Here is a 23,930-nt window from a genome sequence, read left to right as displayed (position 1 = left end):
GTTCAAGATCTTAGTAGAGGAAATAATTGCAGATATGGTGGGATTAGCAAGAGAACTATAATTAGAATTGGAGCCTAAAGACGTGGTTGAATTGTTTTTAATCTCAGGATAAATGAGAAAAAGTTGTATTTTATGGACAAATTTAGAAAGTTGTTTCCTAAAACAAAATCAGGTTCTGATGAATATGCTGTAAACATTCTTGAAATGATAACAAAAATTTTGAGGTGTTACATTATCTTCTATGATATGGGAGTTGCAGGGTCTTCGTAAATTTTCTGAGTTCTGTGAGAAAATGTTATAAAATAGCATCATGAAATCTTTCTTAAGAGATCAAAAAATGTGGTAAACTTTGCTGATATTTCATTTCAAGAAATGATCATAGTTACTCTAACCTTCAGTTACCCAATGCTGATTGGACAGCCAAAATATCAAATCAAAATCTTTCACCTACATAATGACTACAATGCAGTAAATGTTCAGATGATCCTTAGCGATTTTTTAGCAACAAAATATTTTCATTTAAGTCATATATTTGTTTTAAACATAATGCTGTTATGCACTTAATCTTCAGTATATTGCAAACAATTGTTACTTGCACTATTTCTTGTGCAAAAATGTGTGACTGCCTTAATTAGTTTTGTTGCAGTGATATACAACTGAACAGTGTCTCTGAATATCTTTGTATAAATGAAAATGTGTCACAATTTTAATAGAAAATAGAATTAAAAGTATAACCAGTTTTTAGATACAAAATATACAAATTGTATTCATAAAATGTAGAAATACATGCTGTGAAAAAATTACATGTGAATTGCAATAGTTTGCACCAATTCTGTGAAGACTGATAATTCCATTGTTCTACAAACCTTTTGGAGAACCTTTGTGTACATATATATACACTGAAATGTACTTCCTTGTGTGGCAAATATAACTTGTTTGTGTAAATATCATGCATTGAGCAGAGAAATATATTTTTTCCTGACACATTATGCTGTAAAGGCTAAACCATAATAAGTTACTATAAACTCATCAGTGAAACAAATGAGTAATTTGGAAAACGCACATTAAAATTTCCCCATATGGGCCCACTGTGGTAGCCTGGTGGTTAACATCCTTACCTTGCATGCTCTGGGATCACATGTGAACACCAGTTCTAATCCCTATGGCTCCACTTCCCATCCATCTCCCTGCTTGTGGCCTGGGAAAGCAGGCAAAGCCATGAGACATTGCACCTGCATGGTAGACCTGGAGGAGGCTGTGGGCTCCTGGTTTCAGATTGGCACAGTTCAGCTGTTGCAGCCACTTGGGGAGTAAATCAATGGATGGAAGATCTTTCTCTTTGTCTGTCCTCCTTTTTGTGTATCTGACTTTCCAAAAAAGAAAAAAAAAATCCCCATATGATTGCTGAGCTCCTCAACTCATACCTTAGATACTCTGGAGATACTCAGAGAAATGATAGTGGCAACTTAGAACTGTAGATGAGTCTACACAACTTGGTGTGTTGACTATTTTGACAAGAGACACACAAATGTCTTGGCACCCCACTCAGAACTACCCAGAAGATTCACTGGATCTCCAGAGTCCTCTGAGTGAAGGGAAACGATTCTTGTGATACCAGCTTTGGACTTCAGTGCCCTGTGGACATGATGCAACTTTTCCTGGAGTGGAAGAGTAGCTCAGTCAGAAATTTTGCATATGATGTAGTTGAACAGTAGCAGTGAGCTGGATTGAAAGTTAAGCAAAGATTCAAACCAGAGGCTATATGGATTGTCAGTATTGTAGGTGGTGGCTTTACCTGCTAAGCTACAATACTGACCCCAAGCATGCCTGCTTGCTCTTAGTTCCCATTTTATGGTCTCAGAACAAGTGTTCATAAACATCTGTTGATTGAGCAAATAAATTACTTATTCTGGTAAAATGTCAGATCCTTTGTTACAATCTGTTTAATATTTAGGTCTCAGAAACAGAGATTGGGCAGTAGTCCAGTCAGTGGCTTAAGCCTTGTTATGGGAAGCCACATATTGTATCTGGGTGTTTGTTTGAGTCACAGATAAAATTTCAAACACAGTCCCCTGTCCTAAAAGGCAGTAGATGATGACTGAGGTGCTTGAGTCCCTACTCATGAATAAGACTGAGTGGAGTGTCACCCTCCTGGCTTCAGCCTGGTCCAGTCTCTCTCAATCTCTCTCTCCTCCCTCTTTCCCTCCCTCCCTCCCTCCCTTTCTCTTTCTCTCTGTGCCATCAGAGTAGTTGAAAATAGTCTTCAGAAACTGTATTTTTACTGTACCTATATATGTAAATATATTTTATATACTGTTATTTTCTTTCCTTCTTTGAAATATCTTCTGTAGTTTTTTTTGTATCTGGATGGTTTTTTCTTTATATATGTAGTGCTCTTTGCTCTTTCATCCCAGGGTCTTGTGTTAGAGTCAGGGTAGAAGTTGTAGAGGACAGAGTTTAGGCCCATGTGGTTTAAGTAGGAGAGAACAGAGCACAGGCTTTGTCAATCTAAGAATGGAAACCTTTGTTTATACTGTGAGCCACAGTAAGTGATCAATTTTCTGAGGAGACACCTGAGCCATAGCCTCCATGAAAGCGATTTAGTCATTTTACCATATCTCCAAATCTGACAGGTCATCAGAATGACCGAAAAACTAGGGTTTCTATATATGCAGATTCCCTAATGAACTTTACACTTAAATCATCTCTTTTGGAGAATTCCAGGGTCTTGTAGAGGTCAAGTCTTCCAGAGGGTCAGCTGATCAACTAGATGAGTAGAAAGACATTACAAACACAAAAGTTTGAAAAGGCTGTTTAAGATAGTCTGGGAAGAATCATATCAAAATGTGAATTCTAACTCAGTAGGTTGTGGATAGGGCCTTAACTACTCATTGTAAACACACACACACACACACACACACACACACAGATGGGCCAAGAAACACAGTTTGAGCATCATTAAAGAACTCTAAAACAAAATTGATTGGAATATATCAACACATACAAATTGTGGGACCTAGTAATGAGCAACAATGTGCACAGTATCCGTGAAATACTATTATAATGCTTTCTATTTTGAATTTCTCTGTTACAACCTAGCAGTTGAAAGGCAGATAGTTCGGAGAATAATAGAACTATTACAATTTGGAGAGTAGGATTATCCCTGCCTATCAAACGTGCCTCCTGATCATCAGAATGGGATGGTCATTGAGTGTTTTGCAAAAATGAGGAAGAAAGGAACACAGCAGTGACCCATGGAGTGATTGATAATCATTTCATCAACATCTCAAGATAATTTGCATGTGAATTACCATGAAAAGAGCAGAGCTCAACACGAAGAGCCTAGCTATAAAGAGGAAACTGTTTTCTTTAGTATTTGAAGTGAAGAAATCAAGGAGCCTCCCCCACTTTCTAATACAGAGTAATTCTGCGTCTTAGCCTTTCTGTCCTTTCTTCCAAAGGCTTTCTTACTATAAAAGAAGGGTGAAAATGGTGTAGGGATCGGGCTACAAATTTGTGCTGTTGAACGTTTATCACTGGAAAACTGAGCACCTAGTGTTCTATCTGCTACATCAGATGCAGGAATAATTTAGGCTACTGTATGAAGAAACAGTCTGAATCACAGTAACCACTTTTCTCATAAGCTTTTATAATAGCTTTAGCTGTAATAATGTAGGCCCTGCATCTCTCATGCTGCTGTTTTGAGGGATCAAATGAGATAATGAATATGAAATTAGCTTGAAAAGTGCAAAGCTCTCCATAAATGTGAAAGACTGAAAGGAAAATGACTTGACAGAAAGAAGACAGCATACAAGTCAGAAAGCCCAGGTTTGAGCCTCTGCTCTCAATAGCTTACTTGTTGGGGTTTGTGTACTTGTTTTACTCTCCATTTTTCATTTATGAAATATAGGTAATAGAATATCTGCTTTCTTAGAAAAGCACTATTTTGTCTCAAATGCATTGAAAGTGATTTCTTAGCAATGAAACAGTTACTTGGATGCTATTTGATGTTATTATCATCTTATATCCCACAAGGCAAAACAGTAGTTTTGAGCAAAGAGTCGAAGAGCTATCTTTAATGCCCTAGGACAATGCATTTAACTAAAATCAGAATAAAACCAGAACCTTTTGTTGGGCTGAACAGTAATTATCGCAACATAGTCCCAAAATCAGTAGCATCATTAGCAACTGGGAACTTGTTAGATATTAGTTATCAGGCCAACCCAAGACTTAGTCAAAAACTCTGGAGTCGTGGCCCACATGTTCATTGTGATGCACAATCCCTGAAAGCCCTGCACAGCTTTCTGAGATCATCAGGGTTGTGTTCTGTGCCTATCAAGCTGAAGTACACAGCGCTTGATATTATTTTTCTGAGATAATAAGAAACTAATAGGAAATCTTTCTTCAATCACTTAGCATATGTAAATTTGTGTGCGCACGTGGAATGAGTAGGGTACCTAAAATTATTTGATATGTGTATGTATCAGTACCTTTCTTTGTATTTAATTTCCATCACTTGAGCTAAAGATGTTTAGAAATAACAACTGTACAGAAATTCCTACTTTGCCTTTTCTATCTACATTTTAATAATGTTTGAGGCTAACATATCAATTAAAATGTGCACGTTTTTTTGAAATCCTAATCATTCTGTTAGCATAGTCATTTGCAAATCTTTCAGTACATTGAGGCTGCAATTCATTCTAATAAAACAGAGAAACCTCAACTGGGGCCACACAGCTCACAAAAAAACTGCCAATAAAATTACCCTGTGTCATTTAAGAAACATCATGAGATGCAACTCCTTGGCAAAAAGCGCTGTGCTACTTTCTTGATATGTCAACTACTTTCATTTTGTGAATCAAAGCAGGTATTTTTCTAAAGTCCATCAACAATTTAAAAGCCCAGGAGGCTCTGCAAAGTCACATGATTGCTAAATTGTAACTTTGCTGCTGACTGAAGTGTTAAAATCTGATAAAGGGAAGAAAAAAAACTTTAATAATTCAGTTAGCAAATATCAATGCAAATCAGGTCTAATTCTTCAAGGTATTCAACTAATGAAAACTGAAATGTCAGTCTTTGAATGACATTGGTCTTTTTTCTAAGCTTCCTTTTGGCCTGGTCACTGAGGCTTTATGTTTTTAGTGTGGAAAACATCCAGATCAGGGATTGAAAGACTTAAAAGGAAGATAGGAAATTAGTCACAGCAGGTGAGACATTTGATTATTTTACCAACTCATCCCACCTCACTGGAAAAAAAAATGTAATAATAAGCCATGGAGAAATCACAGCATATTATATATTCTGGAATTTCACTTTGGAATAAAAATCATTCCAACAGTAACATATGACAGTGAGACATTACTGTCCATTGTTGATAGCCACTTTTTACAAACATGGAAGTGCTCAGTAGGCATCTCCCTGGTATCCCTAGAATCTAAAGAACTTGAGAAGACAGAGTCATGATATTGCATACAGACAGCAAAAACATCTTTTACTTTCTAGTAAAGTAATTAATTGTGATAACTGTACTCCTGTAAGCTTATCTGTTTAAGTGGGACCCTATGTGATAGCCTAGTGGCTAAATCCTCACCTTGCATTTGCTGGGATCCCATATGGGCATTGGTTCATGTCCTGGCTGCTCTACTTCCCATTCAGCTCCCTGCTTGTGGCCTGGGAAAGCAGTCAAGGATGACCCAAAACCTTCAGGATCCTGTACCTACTTGGGAGACCTGGAAGAAGCTAGTTTATGGATTTGAATCAGCTCAGCTCTGGCCATTGCAGCCAGGCCATTTGAGGAATGAATCAGCAAACAGGAGATGTTTCTCTTTGACTCTCCTCCTCTCTGTAGACCTGTCTTTCCAATAAAAATAAGTAAATCTTTTACTTTAAAAAGTTATTTTAAAAACTAAGTGAGTTCACTTATTTTTTTTAAAAAATTTTACTACAACGTGTCAGCTGGGTTGCCATAATAAAATACCATAGACTAGGAAGCTTCCACACAAATATTCTTTTTTTTTTTTCAAAAGATTTATTTGTTTTTATTGCAAAATCAGATGTATAGAGAGGAATAGAGACAGAGAGGAAGATCTTCCATCCATTGATTTATTTCCCAAGTGGCTGCAACAGCTGGAGCTGAGCCAATCCAAAGCCAGGAGCCAGGAGCTCTTCTGGGTCTCCCACGCCGATGCAAGCAAGGTCTCAAGGCTTTGGGCCATCCTCAACTGCCTTCCCAGGTCACATGCAGGGAGCTGGATGGGAAGCGCGGCTGCCAGGATGAGAACCGGTGCCCATATGGGATCCCAAGCTTTTAAGGTGAGGACTTCAGCTGCTAGGCTATCATTCTGAGCCCAAGGTGGGCAGCTTATTTGAAAGACGTATTTTCCAGAGAGAGAAGGAGAGATAGAGAGAGGTTTTCCACCCACTAGTTCACTCCCAAGATGGCCAAGTGGCGAGACCTGAGCTGATCTGAAGCTGGGAGCCAGGAGCTTCCCCTGGGTCTCCCACATGTGTTGAAAAGCCAAGGACTTGAGTCACCCTCCTCTGCTTTCTCAGGCCACAAGCAGGGAGCTGGATTGAAAGTGAATTAGGCAGGACTAGAACTGCTGCGGATGTGGAATGGAATGCTTGTGCTTGCAGGTAGAGGGTTAGCTCACTGCTCGATACATCACTGTCCCTGGACGCCACACAGATATTCTTTCATCAGTTCTGTTCAGGTCTCGGCATGACCACATTCTTGGGAAGACAGTCTTCTAAGACTGATGATGTCCGTCATCTCCGTTGGTACCTCCTGTGAAGAGGCAGTATGCAGACCCTCTAGTATCCCTTCTAAAATGAACGCTGATTCCACTGTGAAGGCTCATTACTTCCCAAAGGCCCCTTATAGAATACTGTCATGTTGTGGGTTTCCATGTCTCCGTAGAAGTTTGGTGGAGCACAGTTCAGTCCAAGGATCTAATTTCTCCTCTCTTGATGCATACCCCATAGTCTTCTGTACATCTCTTAAGATCTAGAGTCACCAATTTGCAGTGGATCTGTTGTCATTTTTCTCTAGTGGTAGACATTTTCTGGAGTAAGCCCTTTCTTTAAGATCAGAACAGGCAGTGGTAATCTAAAGATGATATTATGCCAACTGAGAATAACATTACTATTGGAGTACTTGTTCCTTTCTTGAAATACAAATTTCTCAAAATAGAGCTGATCTCGGTGTCTTCTCTTTAATACCATAGAACCATGAAGGGACACAACAGCATCCCTGTAATATGCCATAGATAGGCTGAAAAGAGAAATTTGTTCTACATATGTGTGAGTAGCTATAACATTCTGTGATGGTGGCTGGAGAAGATAATCCACTAGGAATGTTTCAGCATTCTGCATTCACAGCAGGCTGACTCAGCAACTGCATGTCAGAGTGGAGCTGAGGCATCACTGAGGCCAATGTGCAGTTCAGCTGAGCCTTGAATATGTGTGTAAATCTGCAGTCGGCTCGGTTCCTTGTCAGGTATGGCTTTGCCAAGGAAATGTCTGGCAGCCGGGAAACATATAATCCTATTCTATCATGCTGTTGTGCAAGGGTGGGTGACTAGTGACTGTGGGAGGGAGAAGAGTCTGCTACCCTGTATAGCCTGTAAGAACTGCATCCTGCTTCCAAACTGATCCTCCTATGGAGACTGGCTAGTTGTTTGCAAAGAAACAGGAAAGCCTTTTTGATTCTAGTGGCTTCAGGTGGTGTGCCTTTCTGATTTCAACTTTTTAATGGCCATAATATATTAATATAAGAAGTTAATCCACTTTATTTGGGGACTTAAATCTTCTCTTGGAGAGTTCTGTGAGATTTAGAAACTCAAGCAGTTATTCAGGTATTTTGTTGCCATAGCAAATACCTAGCATTACCATTACTATCACTACTGTTACTACTTCTGCAGCCACCACCAGCACTACAAACCACACGGGTGTCAGATATTTTCATTAGTAATGGAGTACCTACTCCTTGTTAGTCATGCGCAAAGTATTCTTCGCTGATCATGTCCAATTCCCGCAACAACTGTTTAGGCAATCACTCCTGAGTAATGAGATTTCAGAACCCATTCCTAACTCCAACCCATAACCCTAACAGGCAATCATCTGTGGACTATGTTTTAGGATGAGAGTGTGTTGCCAAGGAACATTTCTAGGTTTGACTAGAGAAAGAGAAAAGCTTTTAGATACTAGGAGGGTTTGTATGTGTGTGTGTATTCCCACTGACGCTGCATAACAAACTAATCAGATATGTGGATAGTGCTATAAAGATTATTCTTATAATGTTTTTTGCAAATAGACATGTTATGCATGCACCCCAATAACGGTTAAAAGAAATACACAGCATAACTCCAAGGCAGGTTGCCCCAGTGAGCAAAGGGCAAAAGGTCGTATTGAGGATATGTATCTGCAGCTGAGAAGCTGAAGCACAGTCTGACTTGACTCTCACATACTTTCTTCCTGTCTGGACACTTCATCAACACAGCTGTAACCTAGCTGCCCCTTCAGTGGAGTCTCTCATAGTCTCTGTTATGACTCTTCTTGCTGTCTGACTCTGCAGGGGTATTTTTCCCCCAAGTGATCTTTTTCTGTTCCTCTAGTGATGTATAGAGGGATTTAGGGGCATATGGTACAGCTGAGAGTGCAGCCAAATCTGTATATTCCAAAAGCCTTGCCTGATGGCTTATAAAGTGTCTTTCAACTTTGGCTTTCTGCCTTCTTTTCCCATCCTAATCGCTTCTTATGTTTACCACTGTCTGACCAGGAAAACATTCTCTAGCATTTTCTTGTCATCTAACTCCAATTTCTTCTCTTCTTAGAGTTCAAACTCTAAGAAACAGAAGTCTAAGCAACCTTCCTCTTTGGGGCCAAAGTATTTGCTGGTCACACGGAATACAGTAGGTAATTACATGTTTGCCTGGTCCCCACTTGCTGGCTTTGATCAGAAGCAAGACATAAATCTGGGAGCTAGCAGAGGTTCTGTGTAAACCTGGTTTCCTTCATTTCATGGCATTCAATGAGCAATGATTCAAAGTCAGAAAGAAAAGAAAGATACTGCTGGTAAGAAAAAGATTCTGTTAAAGAGTGCAACAGATATAGTCATGGTTTCCCCAGCAAAGTTTTCCTTCTGCTGTCTGGAACCTTGTGAAGTTACCTTCCAGATCAATGGAGGCTTTGAAGAGATTATAAAATTAAGATATACAGACAATTTGGATGGGCCCCACTACATCACAGGAATTCTTATCAGATGGAATTAGGAAGGAAAAAGGTCATCCCAAGAAAAGCAATGTGAAGGGGCCAAGCACCATGGCCTAGTGGTTAGTATCCTTGCCGCATACCAGAATCCCTTATGTCTGCCGGTTCTAGTCCTGGCAGCCCCACTTTCCATCCAGCTCTGTGCTTGTCGTCGGGGAAGGCAGATGGTGACAGCCCAAGGCCTTGGAGCCCTGAGTTCACATGGGAGACCCAGATGGGGCTCCTGGATCCTGGCTTCAGATTGGCTCAGCTCTGGCCATTGTAGCCACTTGGGGAGTGAATGATTGGATGGAAGATGTTCCTTTCTGTCTCTCTCCCTCTTTGTATATCTGACTTTCCAATAAAATAATAAATCTTAAAAATAAAGCAATGTTAAGGTAGAAGGTGGTATAGTCAGAGACAAAGATTGTAAGACACTGTGCTGATAGCATTTTGAGTTAGGGGTCTCCAGGAATGAAGGCAGCTTCTAAAATAGGAATAGATTCTTTCTTGAACCTTCAGAAGTTGAGTTTTCCCAGAGACTGATTTTGGACATGTCCCCCACGGACTGTAAAACAATAACTCGTACCATGTGAAGACACTAAGTTCATGACAGTATATTAAAAGAGCAACAGAAAACAGGCACAAGGAATGACTCAGTTGCTCATAATCAGCTACTCAGTTACATGAAATCGGTTTCAGCCTTTTTGGAGGACAGATGAGGGAATATTGGACGTATGTCTATATAGAATTACTTGTTTCAGTGTCATGGAGAATAGTGTGCATTTCATTGCTGGTGACTAATATTCAAAGAACATGGTATGATCAAAAGTAATGCAAAAATATGACAAAGGAAGTTTTCTCTTTTTTCTGCCTTTCTTGTTTTTATATGGTGTATGAAACACTTCAGGAACTTGCACTGCCTCAGGGCAATCGTTGTGAACATCACTTATCATTGTTCCATTGAAGCACAGACACTGCTGGTAGTAATATTTCCAGGTGATGAACACTGGATAAACCGTCGTTTACTATGATATAGTGTGCAGATTATGTCTGTTAAATTACAACTTTGGGAAAACTGCATAACTGTTTCAGAATTAAAATTTTCTAATTCCAGACATTTGCCTTGAATCTCATGGAGAGGGAGAGAGGATGAAAGCTAAGAGAAGGTCTCAAAATTACTGTTAAGTGCAACTTGTAAAATGCTACCGTCAGAACCCACCATCAGCGATCTTAAGCAAGAACAGGGTTAGGTTAGCAGTTGTTTTCTTTCAGTCTTAGTGAGTGCACATGGTAGTCTCAACTTCAGTATTATAAATCTGCTATATAGATACATTATTTATATTGCCAATGCCTGGAAAAAAAATATCTAAGTTACATGAGGGAAAAGCCAATATCTCCTTTTCTCACTCCTGTACTCCGTATGTTATACTATGTGTATGAGGATATTTCAAAAAAACATGGAAAATGAAATTAAAAGATAAACTTAACTTGCTTCAAAAACATTGAAATACATGCATATGAAGGGTTTTCAAGAAATTCATGAAAAATGTATTATCAGAACACCAGTTATGGAGTTCAAAAATATATTATACTAAGTGAATTCCTTTTTAATTCCGTTTTTTCATAAATTTTTGAAGTGTCCTTGTATGTTGTTGAATAAAAATAGCTGATCAAAAGTACACCATAAATAAAGAACCTAATGTTAGATTCTTCAAAGAGCAGGAGCTAAGCATGGCTCAGCATAGTGTTTGCATGCTCTGTCCTGTGTGTTGCTCTATTTGACTATCTGATGTGGGTGGAAAAACCATGGACATTTGAGGACAGTGCAGAAGCACCAGGACTCCAAGATCACAGTCTGGGGAATCACCTAGGTCAGGCACCTGAGCAGAAATTAGCTTATACTTTGTCAACTTTTGATTTCCTCACATGTAAAAAAAAAAAGTGGTAAGAGAATTTCTGTCTCCTCAGATTGATGTGACATTGTATGAAATGATCCCCACAAAGTGTTTATCAATGGACCCATCTTTTTTTTACTAATTGTTTTTTGGTACAATTTAGTTGGCACTGGGCTCTCCCTTCCTCCTTCCCCAAAATTCCCTCCGCTCCTTTTTGTCCTCCCCTCCAGGATCACAACGTGTGCCTTTCATGAATATCCCAAGTCCATCATGCCGCCACTGGAGGTCTCCCAACCGTGTACCAGACTGTCAGTCATTTTGTTGTAGGTTCATTCTTGTATCCTGGGGCCCTAATGTAAGTACAGTGGAAATTGGTACTGCCCATAAATGGGCCCATCTTTACTAAGGAGTCTGTAAATCAAACATGTTTGCTGTTTTCAGTTACTAGAAAAGGAGAATAAAGCAAAAACCAAAATCTCTACTAATAGGGAAAAATCTAGCACAAACCCTGTCCTTTTCCTCGTGCTGATTATAAATATCTTAATTCTGAATCCATCATTGAATATGCATTCTGTTTTTCTGTTATCTCTTCCCAACACACACACACACGCACACACACCCCGCTGCATCATTGCCCAGCTTCGGTTGCTGAGGAGAAGCCCTAGGGAACTCCACATGTTCCTGTCAGGAACCTGCTAATGGCAGATGACAGCTGTGCGATGACAGAAGCTGTGTGCTTCAGGGACCAGTCTCCAACAGAGAGAAGCAGTTTCACATCCAGCCCTAAAAAGGCGGTCAGCTTTATCCTCCTTCTCCTGTGAGCCTTGGGCGGTCACCCAGCCTGCCAACCACTGTGCTCACACGGGGATTGATTGCTGTGCCTTTTATAAACCTGCTAACTCCAGGAAATCAGAAAAATCCTCTGGCACAAGTAGCTCACTGAAGAGGCCAGGCTGCCCTCCACTCTCAAAGCTTAGAGATAGAGATCATCTTCCTCCCTCAAATGAAGTTGTGAGCATCTTGAACCGCTTCACTTGGCCTTCTTTCCTCTCAAGCTCTTTCTCCAAACAAGGCTCTCTAACTCATGATACCATGGGACCCATCTATTGGGATAAGTACACCATTATCAGCTCTGCAGGAGCTGCCAAAAAAGCAGCAGCTATTTTAAACATTTAGATTTTGAGGGGACTTTGACAAATGATCCATGTCCCTATGTGATGAGAAGGTTGCAGGCTGGCAACAGAGAACAGGGAGATAAATAAAGGGAACCTAGACTAATCCCAGGTTTCCCAAAATCTCTGGGAGGAGAAGAGAGAGAATTGAAGGTGCAAATTCTGCCACTGATGATTTGGAAGTTTCTGATCAGTAAATGATAGATCAGCCCCTCCAAAGAGGGACTGATTTCAAAGCCTCATCATTGTTGCCCACACTCCAATCATGGCGTTTGTTCTCAAGATATTCATTTTGTATGATCAGTGTTAACACCCTCGGCTGAGAAAACATGCCAATCCTGTGAGCAGCAGCAACATGGTTTTGTAACTGATATTTAAATGCATTTTTCCTTTAAATTGAGATCCTGGGTATTTCTTGTTTCCTCTCTAGAGGAATTTCAATCTTTTATTTTTTTAGTATGACTTTCCTTATCTGGCTCTTTATTTAAGGAATCAAAGAAGATATTCACATCATTCCATCATGTAGTCTGACTGTTAGGAAGGACACCTTTGAACTGGATTTGGGAGGATCAGGTTTTGGTTCTGTTTCTGCCCCTAATTATCTGTATGACTTTGGACACACCTTATACTCTTCTTTTTGAGCCATTCACTTCCTTATAATGAACCTGAACCTTAACCTAGACTTTTATTTCTCAAGCTGTCATGTACAGGGTAATCAACTGGTGACTTCATTAAAATGCACATTCTAATTCCCCATTTCTGAATAAGGCTGAGATGATGCAACTAAGTTCCTGAGTGATGATGTGCTGCTGGTCCATGGTCACATTATGGAGAGTAAGAGTCAGGCACATGTTTGTCCAGACACTTGTGTAGTTTAACAGTCGCAGAAAGTCTTGCCAGGGCTCCTCCCAAGATAGTGTCTGACTTCAACTTTGCTCTTCTCATCTCAGCTGCTAACCTCTACCACAACTCCATCATTTCCTAGACTGTGTCAGTAATCTACCAGCTAGAACAGCTGCTTCCACTTTTCACACCCCTCTGTCCGTGACCAAGTCATCTGAGGGTCTTATTAAAAACATGGAAATCCCAGAGCCTATGGAACTGTATCACAAACTTTAAAAAGTTATAGTAAAGAGCCATCTAACCAGTTTTTCTAAAAATATGTTAGATCATGTTAATACCTTAATCCCAATTTAAAAACCATCCAGTCACTTTTACAATCTCTTTGAATAAAATCTGGCACTATTATGTCACAACAAGATTATGCGTATCTTCCATTATTCCCCTTACTCCCTCTGTGCTTTAATTGAGTGGTTCTCAACCAGAGGTGATTTTGCCTCCCAGGAAACATTTGGCAATGGTTACAGACATTTTTAGTTGTTACAACTGGAAGGGTGAAACCAGTAACTAGTGGGTTCACACTAGAGATGCTGTTGAAGTCCTACAATGAACAGAAATTTCCTGACCCAAAAGGAACTATTGAGCCCAAATTGTCAATGCCTTGCTCCAGAAACACTATCCTGCTTTGTACTAATCAAGATTACCAAATTCTTTTCCACAGGGTGTTTGCACATGCTACATTTCTTGTACCTCAGTATATTGTATTTGTTCAGGAAATTAATCTTTGACCAACTAGGACACTTCAAAAATGCTCACAGAAAATGGAATGAGTATAAGTTTATCGTGGTGGTAAAAAAAAAATTGACACTCAGCTATATGAGGGGTCCTCAAAAGCTTCATGAAAAATACATGCTATGAAAAGACTATTTGTAGATTTTAAAAGAAGTGTACGTTTTATTTCCGTTTTCCCCAAACCCTTTTGAGGTACCCTTATATATCCTTTTACACAATGAGACTCTAGTTCAAATGTGTCATCCAGGAAAACCCATTGATTACCTCAGCTTACATATTCCTTGCTACTATTTATTTCTTTGTATCAATGTAACTATTTCAAACTTTATGAAAATGTGCATCTGTGAGATTTTTGTTGTTGTCTCTTAGAATTTGAATTCATAGTCCCATGCTAGAATCCACTTACTCGGTCTTTCTTGTTCACAACTGTCATTTCTGTGATGCTTTGAACAATACAGATTGAGTGCTCGTTAGTGCAATAGCAATCAGCAAGTTATACACATACTACTGAACTATTGGGTTATATATTTTTTGAATGTAGAATATAAACCACATTTAAGTTATTAAACATGAATCAATGGAATAGGAGGCCTAGAATCTACATTTTTATCAAACTTTCTTTGGGAGTTTTATATATACTGGAGCATGAGTTTCACTGAGTTAGATCACAACACGCTCCTATGACTCACAAGGAATGAGTCATGTGCTCACTCCCAACCAACACATTGATTTTGCCACCAGATCTATTTTTCTTTTGTCCTATTGGGAAAAGGCCAGGAATTCTGTCTTTGATTTTGACTCTGTAAGAGATGGGGAGGAAGGTCTAGAGCATGACTGCTATGGAAAACCCAACTCATTCTTACCTTCCTGTTCAATGAACTTGGTTTATTTTGCTTGAAAGCTAAAGGTAGTCTACAGGGAAGAGAAGAAATAGCTTTCCTGAACAAAGATTAATACAGTCTAAATTGAATAATGGATAAGGAAAAAATCTAAACTCTTAAATATTCTTTTATTTCTTCCTTCATGGTCATATCAGAGACAATGAGGTCACAGTCAATGAAAACTTGAGATTTTACAAGTTAATCAACCATCTATTTCTCATCTTGAATTTGCATCATTTTAACTGAAGGGAAACACTTTACATTTGCCTCTGTTCCATGCAATCTCAGTGTGTGTGTGTGTGTGTATATATATAATCTTATTATATATTACATATATAATTATATATTATATAATTATAATATATATTGTATATAATCATATATAATATATAATCTTAGTGTGTATGTATATATTTTTATATATTTATATAAATACATGTATTTATAAATTACAGATATAAACATATATATTTATATATACGTATATATTTAGGCTGACAACCAGAATAAGGTAAAGGTAATGATCTTGAAATTCATGTTAAGATAGACCAAACAAAGCACCAAGTCAAGATTTTTATTAGAATTATCAGTTGAGTATTCTCTAGCTAAAATATTTGGGACAAGAAGCTTTTCAGATTTTGAATTTATTCATATTTTTAAATATTTGAGGATATAAATTATTTTGAAGATAGAATCCAAGTCTAAATATGATTTATGTATATTTCATATTTGCCATATAAGTGTAGCATAAAGTTGATCTTACAGCCATGTTAATATGCCTATATTTGGTCTGTAATTCATCATGAAATCAGGTATGGGATTTTCCACTTGTCATATGAAGTTTTTACTGCAGAAGTTTGGAGGTTTGGGAAAATTTTGGACTTTGGATTTTCAGATTTGTGATGTGCAGCCCAAGTATCTCCCAACCTCTACAAACATAACACAATCCTGACCTTTAATTAGGATATTGACAAACATTTTAACACTAGTTATCATCCACCAGCAGTTGGAATGTGTGCAATTTCTTTCATTCTCTCTCCAAAAGAAAGATAACCTCAGAAAGTAAGGAGTTCAGTATTTCAGATTCAGAGAAGGCATTATCCTTGTATAGTGTTGAATAATTTCCATATATATAATATTTATTTCCATATATATAATATTTGCAGTAGCAGCAAATATTCTGAGTACCCTCCACCATATACCAAAGGGTAAATGGTTGCTGTGCATTGTGGAGAAGGTGAGGTGTTCCGCTAAGAAAAGTGCCCCTTTGCTTTGGGAGTTAGTACCGACCTCCATTCTCAGTGGGTACTGTTTTAGGTGAAGCAAGAATAAACCTCTGAAAGAACAAGTGTATGTATGTGTGTGTGTGTGTGTATGTGTGTGTGTATATATATGTATATCCATAATTCCCTGGCCATTGACAAGAAGAGCGGTGCCTCATACAGAAAATAGATGACCCTGGGGGCTGGTCAGGCTTCTTTAGTTGTTTTTTTAAAATGATCTATAAAAAAATCTTTTTGATGAATTTGATACATGGGAAGCTGATGAGCTGAGATCAGCAAGACCAGATATAGTAGGCATACAAATATAGGAAAGCTTCTAGGAATAGTTTATACAAACATTTGTTTGCACCTGTCTCTGAAAATGTGGGCAGTATGCCATGCCCAGGCATCTACATTCTCACTTTGAATGGTAGCAGGCTGTCTACATCTGCTTTGAGAACAAAGGGAGAAAACCTTTTTCTGACAGGTTATTACCCCAATATCTCCACATGTAAATGCCTGTGGTCAACCAATTCATGATCCAAACAAACTACAGAGTAGGGACCGGTGCTATGACTCCGCAGGTTTCAGCTGCCACCAATAACGCTGAAATCCTGTTTAAGTGCCAATTGGAGTCCTGGACACTTAAGTCCTGGTTCCAACTCTAAGCTAGTGTGCGTGGCAAAGCAAAGAAAGATGGGATCCTGCCATCATGCATGAGTTTTGTATTTCTATTCTTCTGGATTTGGCATGACCCAGTCTTAGGCAATTGGAATTATTTGGGGAGTGAGCCAGCTGTTGAAAAATATCCCTCCCTCCCTCTCTCCCTCCCTCCCTCTCTCCCTCCCTCCCTCCCTCTCTCCCTCCATCTCTCCCTTTCTCTCTCCATTCGCTTCACCATATATCTCTGTATTGCAAATAAATGTATAAACCTTCAAGAAAATACAGAAGTAATCACCAAACTAAACTATATAGTTCCCTTAAGGACTGTAGATTAAAGAAACAGTGGGGCTACCTGTAGCCAAATTTCATGCTTAACTCTAGTGTAAAACAAGCCTCCTTAAGAGAGAAGGATTAAATGACTTTATTGCTGTTGGTTCTCTTATTCATTCAGATCCCAAAGCATTTCATTACTAACATGTAGGAATCATTTATTCCATGTGGGAAGGAGGTCACCTTTCAGTTGTTACACATGGCCAGTAAAGCCTATCAGTTATAGATAACCAATGACTAAACATACATTAAAACAAAGTAAGGATCATGGAACATTCAGAAAAAGTTGTCTTTAAGTAAGCTATTTTTTAACTAACATGATCCATTTTCTTGTTTGGGCTATCAAACATACTTGATTTTGGAAAGTGTGATTTCATAATGATGACTAGAAGTTCCTCTTTGTCTGTTTCTATTCTTTTCGGTTGTTCTCCTTGAGTACCCAGGCATAACATGAGTGAAATTCCTTTGGAGTTCTTCCCTACTGACCTGAAGCTGACTACTACATTATTTCCCCCTGTGTGTGCAACCATTAAGAGCAGGAAATCTAAAAAGCTAAGGTCATCTTTATACATGATTAAGCAATCTCTCATTGCGACCATCAGTGCTGAAGTGCCAGTTTGTCACTGGTTATTTCCAAAGTGCGGTTTCAAATCTATATTTTCTATGAGTGCACACTGGTGTTGAGATAAATTAACATACATTTCTTTATTCACTCATTTCTCAATAATTAAAATGTTTCATAATAAAAGAAGCAGAGATGATAAAGAAAAACAGCAGTGATCCTTATTTTATGCTTTACATGAAATCTCACCTTTACATTCATTTTTAAAAATTCTTTTTATTATTATTATTATCATCATCATCATCATTTTATGATACAGTTCCATAGGCCCCTGATATTTCCCTTATCCCCTCCTCAATTCCCTCCCCCCACCTAGTTCCTGTATATCATTAATAAAGTATAGCTCTTCATACACAGTCATATGTCCATCATTGCGGGCATGGACAATGGCAGAGAGTCCAGCATCCTATTGTCAAGATGTAGCAAACAGTTTCATTGGAAGTCCATCTTTGTCTGGAAGTAGAGATGCATATTACATTGTATCCTCACATCTGGATGTTAGTCTCCATTTCACAGCTACTGTACATCCCCTTAAATGAAAAGTCATAATACAAAATCAAGGACTACACTATTGTAACAAAATGGGTAAAATCTGATGGGGGGTGGATGGAGTTTTGGGGGGGAATCCCAGCCTATACAAAATTGTACCACATAATTCAAAATTCAAAATAAAAATGTATTTTAAAATAAATAAATAAATAAGTCAGCATGAAGTAACATGACTTAGAAAATTTTCAAAAGACAACTTATGAACAAATTTCAGAATACGAAGAGACAGTTTATTTACATAGTTATTACATGCTAATCAGATTATCTGAACCTGTGAAATACAGTCAGAAATTTGGAATAATTAATTTATTTATAGCATACTACTTTTTCTAATGAATTCAATCAAGATTTAAGGAAGACACCCCTACAGTTTACACGGAATAACAAATATGAACAAAAAAAATAGTTACTCCTAATCTTTGTAATCATGTCAAGAGTATGTGCTAGATTCTCTGATGCAAGAGAACTCAGGTCAATGCCATACATTCAAGCTGCCACTGGTCAAGTTTAGGGGAGTTGTTTGCTGTTTCTGTTTCTAGGCACTTATTTGTCAACTGTTACCAAGAATCTTTGTGGGCCCAGCTCAATGGCCAAGCGGCTAAAGTCCTTGCCTTGAATGCGTCAGGATCCCATATGGGTGTCAGTTCTATCCCGCGAGCTCCACTTCCCATCCAGCTCCCTGCTTGTGGCCTAGGAAAGCAGTTGAGGACAGCCCAAAGCCTTGGGACCCTGCAGTCATGTGGGAGACCTGAAGGAAGTTCCTGGCTCCTAGCTTTGGATCCGTGCTGCACCGGCTGTTGCAGTAACTTGGGGAGTGAATTATCGGAGGGAAGATCTTCCTCTCTGTCTCTCCTCCTCTCTGTATATCTGACTTTGCAATAAAAATCAATAAATCTTTAGAAAAAAGTGTCTTTGTGCTTTACAGGACTTGATTTACAGATAATAACTATGCATACTGTATAAGGGAAATACAAAAATTTCTGAATGGTATGGCATAAATAGCTTGGGAGCCAGATCTCTATATCATGTCAAACTTCAGAAAACTGAAAAAAAGTGCAAGGGAAAATTTGCTACTATTAATTCATTTAGAATCAGCCAGGCAAAGATGGAGAGAGAATCAGGAAAGAGGGCACTTACTAGCCCCAAAAATTCTATGACTAAGGAGGCAGGGAGACAGACAGCTGAGGTTCATCTCACCAGCATTAATTAGAGTAGTTGATAGACTTATGCACAGTCGCATTAGAGCAACTTCTTCATCATCTATCTCAAGATCACTCTGTTGTGTTTATTGCAATTTACTTTTTTCTTCAGTCTTTTCCATTGCTGACTTTTAGTCATCTTTGGGAACTATGTCAGCCATATCTCATGATGTTCTATATAAGAAGAAAGGCCATCAGTACGCAAAATACACTTCTGAAAACTTTTCTATTAAAACATGCTTTGTAAAGTGAATCTTTTTAATACTTATTTGCATAACAGAAGAAGACTTGGCTTTGAGCTTTAAATGACCCAGTGTACTCAGTGATGTTATCTGATTTGTAAGCTGATTTAAATATTGAAAACAGAGGATGAAGGTGACTTTGCTTATACTGTTTGCTTGTAGAAGCCCAAGGGTGCATCATCTCAACTATCAATAAGGCACAAAGCCCATAAGCCCCAGCAGGGAAAAACAGTTTCTGACCCTGGGGAAGGTTGTAATTGTGGAGTCATCAATACATGCCAATCCCCAGTCTCTGGCCCTCATTACCTACAACTGTCAATGCTAATGAGAACTTAGGCCAACATTATGATTGGATTCCGTCTGTGTCACACTGGTCTGATGCAGGTACAAAGTTGCAGCTGGAGGATGGGAATATTCAATCTTGGGTAGACAAGCCAAAGGATTGTTTTTTAACTGAAATGTTTTCAAAAGTATGTCGTAACAAAAATCTGTGTGCCTCACATTTTGTTCTCAAGCCATGTGGGAGACAAAGACAGCCATGCAGTTCACTTGCCCCCTTTCAGAAAGAGATGCTGGGATATTTGTGAGGGGAAATAAAAAGCCTGATAGCATATGCAAAAGTAAACACAAGAGCCAAAATGAATGGAATTCTAGGTGATCTGCTTTTCCCTAGAGCATGGTATTGCCTTATCTTTGGCATCTGGGCTTGCAATGGTACTGCCAGGCGTGAACCAACCTCAGCACTTTTATCCACCTGCAATGTCCCATGGCATTGCTTTCAGAGTAATAACCTGTCTGTCGTTGAATCACACTTTTACATTCTTGGGTTATCTATTACGCTTGCTTTGTCTATAAGGAAAGCTAGATTAGAAACTTTGTATAGAAACCACATTTCCTTTTTCTCATATGCAGACTATGCATTCCTAGACTCTTGGGGATTATTATGAAGACAGAAGGGGTAGGTATTTTGCTAAACCGTGTGTTTGTTTGCATCTAGATATGTGCATAAAACATATTCACATGATGTCATTTAGTTTTATGGTTTTCAAAATATGTAAAACACATGCTTCTGTTTTGCAAGTAGAGATACTGAGGATTCTAGGGTTAAATAATTATAATGTAGTAAGTACTATATATGACTTTTGAACCCATACCTCATACTGAAACTTCAATACTGTCAGTTTTGCTTCTAGCAAAATTTTCCAAAGTCTAATCTCTATTCATGTTTATTTTTAAAAATGCCATCATATTTTACACCTTAAACACACAATAAAATTTACTTTAAAAATTAATAGTAACAGAGATACCGGTTTGTAAGGCTGAGTCAAGCTCATAACACAGTGTAATGGTATATGCATGTGATTGGAATTCAGCTAGAAGACATTTATGCATAAAGAAAGGAAAATGATTGTATTAATGCATTTTGATAAAATTCTGAGCTGTAGTAGCCAATCTACAGTAATTGGTCATATACAGCGTTGCCAAAATGTGGTCTAGAGATACTTACATCACAGAGGTATTTGTTAAATGGAGTTCCTGGTGCCCCTGAAGTCGTAATAAATAGGAGCCCTGAGGATAAGCTCCAGTAATGTACACTGTAAAGCTTTTCTATGATCCTTATGTCGACACAAGACTGAGAGCAAGTGCTGTAATAACATGGGTTGTTTATCATTGTGTCAGTGTGACAAGTCATGGAACAATGCAATGGATGATAGGACAATGGTGTGTTTTAGGTAGACATAGCCTCAGATATTCCCAGTAGCACTCAATGGTAGAGAAATAAAGCTAGTTCGGGAAGTTCCAGTATATTATCAACAGCCCATCAGAATCAAGCTACATTTGGAATTCCTGCAGCTGATTGGGATGTTTGGACTGTTACAATGCACAACTAGGATGAATACAAACATTTATGGCCCTGTGTATAAGCTAATGTGCCAACTACCAGGTACCAGAGTTTAGTTAAAAGAAATATGCTTTTTGCTGAAAGTTTTGCAATGTGTGCTAATCAGAAGCTGCCTGTCATATTGAAGTAGCATCAAGAGGCTCAGAAGAAGAGCTCTTGCCTATTAACTGATTCCAACCAAATACCAAACCTATTATCATGATTGGCTGTTATAGCCCTCCAAACAGCAAAGTGATTAAATTGGTCATTATGAAAACCTAAAGATGCATAATTATGACAAATAAGACTCAAGTGCAGGGAGATTTCTATTTCACTGACTATATAACATTTCAAGGAGGAATCAATGAAGGCATGTTCTTAAAATCACTGTCAGGCATGTAGAAGCTGGGTAAGAGCTGGATTCCCTTAATCTTCACTTGAACCTCTTTTAAGCATCAAGTCAACACACTCAGTTCAGAAATTTCTCTAGATATACCTCTAATACTGAGGGTCAAACCTGTGCAACTATTTTTTTTTTCATTTATATTGCTTTATATCCCTGCCTTTACATGGAATGGTCTTCTTAATCATTTGTAAGTATCAGGTGCTTATAATAGATTTTTCAGTTTTGTGCCATTCCAACTTGCTCCACATCAAATCCCCAGCCTGGATAAGCTCATTTGATTCACTTATTATTACTAGTGGTAACAGCTAAAAGGAGGACTAAAAACATATGCTTATTCTACCTAGCCTATTCTACCACTAAGAATTAAAGTAAATAACTTTGAAGATAAATGACCTTGAAAAATAGGTAATAGGGCCCGGTGTGATGGCATAGTGGCTAAAGTCCTTGCCTTGCACGCACCGGGATCCCATATGGGTGCCACTTCCAATCCCAGCGGCCATGCTTCCCATCCAGCTCCCTGCCTGTGGCCTGGGAAAGCAGTTGAGGATGGCCCAAAGCTTTGGGACCCTGCATCTATGTGGGAGACCCAGAAGAGCTCCTGGCTCCTGGCTTTGGTTTGGCTCAGCTCCGGCTATTGTGGTCACTTGGAGAGTGAACCATCGGAGGGAAGATCTTCCTCTCTGTCTCTCCTCCTCTCTGTATATCCGCCTTTCAATAACAAAATAAATTTTAAAAGGAAAAATAGATAATAATTTACTCTTGGAAATATGAGCACACTAATAAGTGTTGTGAAATATGCCTGAGTTAATAACAATTAGAATATCCATGCTACACTAAGAAAGCCTGTGCACAAACATTGCTTTCTTTCTTGCAACAGCAATAACAGAAAGTGTGAATGTTTTGATACCTGGAAACTCAATTCAGGTCTCCCACATGGGTGACAAAAAATTCAATTATGTGAGCCATCACCACTGTCTCCCAGAGTCTGCATTACCAGGTAGCTGGAATCAGAAGGCAGAGATGGAAATCAAACACAGGTACTCAGGGCCCTCAGGGTGCGAACATTCTAACCACTGTCTTAACCAATAGAACAGATGTCATCCACATCATAATTGTTTTGAAGTAACCTCATGCTAATATAGTATCCAGTTCCAAGTTTCATCTATAGTGTTAAGCTTTCTCACTAGTCCAAACTAAAGAATCATGAATACTGATGTTTTTCTAATTACCGATAATAGATATTCTTAGAAGTCTCTTCTAGGAATGCTGTGTGGGGTAGTGTACAAACAATTAATCGTGATTAATGTTGCCTTGAAAGAGAAAAGCGCCAAGAAATAGTTGGCACTTGTTTTCTCTTTATATTGTATACAGAACATGCACTATCACTTTTCCCCATTTCATTTTTTTCTTCTCTATGAATGCCTTTCACTTCCCAAGTTCTATTTACCACATAACATGAACTGTACTCTTATCACAGAGCAACTCATTTAGTGTGAAAATTGAATGCCCTTTACAAAATGAATTGTCTGTGTTTGATGTCACTGCTCTCCTCTCATTTAGAGAATGCTATAGTTTTGTTGGTGAGAAGGAGAAATAGCAAGAGAAAAGAAGTCAAAACATTCTGAAAAGGAAAGAATTTTAATTATTTTCAAATACATTTAATACTATCATTGATAGTAGAGAAAAGAAAATGAAATTGATAATGTGGATGAAAACAAGAAAGGACATCTGGGCCACTTTTTTGAAACTCAAAGTAGAAGAACTCCGAGCAACACAAAACTCACAACCTATCATGCATATTGGTGATCAAAAGCTTTGTTTTGATAATAAAAATGAAGAAAGTCAGGTACATGTACAAGGAAGTTGATGCATGTTTAAAATTTATAGTTGGCTAATTTTCATTATTTTGCCTTGCCAAAAGGATTCATGTTATAACTATCCAG

General features: G+C 38.4%; 1 protein-coding gene across 3 annotated transcripts in view; it reads left to right on the top strand.

Annotated features, from left to right (window-relative positions):
• The window catches only part of LSAMP (limbic system associated membrane protein), a 627,669-nt gene that overhangs the window by 423,863 nt on the left and 179,876 nt on the right, over window positions 1-23,930 (top strand). The window lies entirely within an intron of this gene.

Source organism: Ochotona princeps, chromosome 3 (assembly GCF_030435755.1).
Source record: "Ochotona princeps isolate mOchPri1 chromosome 3, mOchPri1.hap1, whole genome shotgun sequence".
In the NCBI taxonomy this organism is placed as follows: domain Eukaryota; kingdom Metazoa; phylum Chordata; class Mammalia; order Lagomorpha; family Ochotonidae; genus Ochotona; species Ochotona princeps.
This window is presented reverse-complemented; position numbering and strand designations above follow the sequence as displayed.